Source organism: Propithecus coquereli, unplaced genomic scaffold (assembly GCF_000956105.1).
Source record: "Propithecus coquereli isolate 6110/MARCELLA unplaced genomic scaffold, Pcoq_1.0 Scaffold53, whole genome shotgun sequence".
In the NCBI taxonomy this organism is placed as follows: domain Eukaryota; kingdom Metazoa; phylum Chordata; class Mammalia; order Primates; family Indriidae; genus Propithecus; species Propithecus coquereli.
In genome coordinates, this window is record NW_012151174.1 from 4355858 (window position 1) to 4357089 (window position 1232).

General features: G+C 31.7%; 1 protein-coding gene across 1 annotated transcript in view; it reads left to right on the forward strand.

The window, feature by feature from the left end:
• The window catches only part of NEK1 (NIMA-related kinase 1), a 207687-nt gene that overhangs the window by 464 nt on the left and 205991 nt on the right, over positions 1-1232 (forward strand). The window lies entirely within an intron of this gene.

Genomic DNA, 1232 nt, shown 5'->3' on the forward strand with positions numbered 1-1232 from the left:
CTGGACTTGAAAATATGTTTGGAATGACTTTTCTTCTTTAACTCACAGATGATGCTGTAATGCTAAGATAATGGTTCATTTCTTGTTTTTCTTCAATTTGCTAAAGACATTCTCATTTCCTACAGAAATTTTGAAATGGAAATGGTTATAATGTTTTATAAGGCATTGAAAGGCTCTTTCCCACAAAATTTCATAAGGCATAATTCTCACCTCAGTTTTACCAGAGGCTGTGTTCTGACCTTACTCTTGCAGGTCCAGAATGTGATGTCTGTCATTTAAGGATATTGGATCATTTTTTTGAGGCAAAATAAAATTAAACAAATTTAGTATTGGTAGATGAAAACGTGTATTTATTAATTTACAATGAGAAATATGGTAAACAGTCACAGAAATTTTAAAAGAGTTTCATGACAAGGTCATTTTCTCCTAGAAGGAAATCATACCTGGAAGCCTGCTTGCTATGAATGGAAATAGAAAAGAGCAAGTTGGGTGAATTATATGTTCATTAGTTTCAGACATACAGTGAATTCATGTATGTCTATAGTGAGGGTGCTTTGCCAATGTGCCATACAGATTATTGCTTTTATGACTTTCTTACTTGCTCTCTCTCAATTTCACTTTCTCTTAGTTTTTTTTTTTTAAGCTTTTACTACCTAGCATATTGTACTCCGGCTTCTCCTGAAATTACCACTTTCCTGACATTACTGTTGCTAAACCTACGAATGACCTTAATCAATTATCTTGGTATGGTACAGGTTTAAGTATAATACCAAAGGCAGAAATATAAAGAAAAGATTAATAAATTTATTCATATCCAAATAAACTTTTATGTTTAAATAAAACTAAAAGGCAAATAGGATGTAAGAGAAAAAAAATCATTTATGACAGATAAGGGCTTCGTTACATAAGGAGTTTTTATAAATTAATAAAAAGAAGACTATCCCAGTAGAAAATGGACAAAGAACATGGGTGAATAGTTCAAAAGAGAAGGAGTACAAATGTTTAATAAATGTGGAAGAATTTTTCAAATTCACTGGTGAGCAAAAAAAATTCAAATAAAAATGAAACACCATTTTTCCCATCAAGTGTAATGAGTAGCAACAACAACACAGTAACACAGTGCTCGCTATGTGTCAGGCTCTGTTTTCAGTACATTGCTTAAATTAATCTCAGCAGTTCTGTAAGTATGTACTATAGTTATCCACGTTTTATAGATGAACAAATTGAGGCAC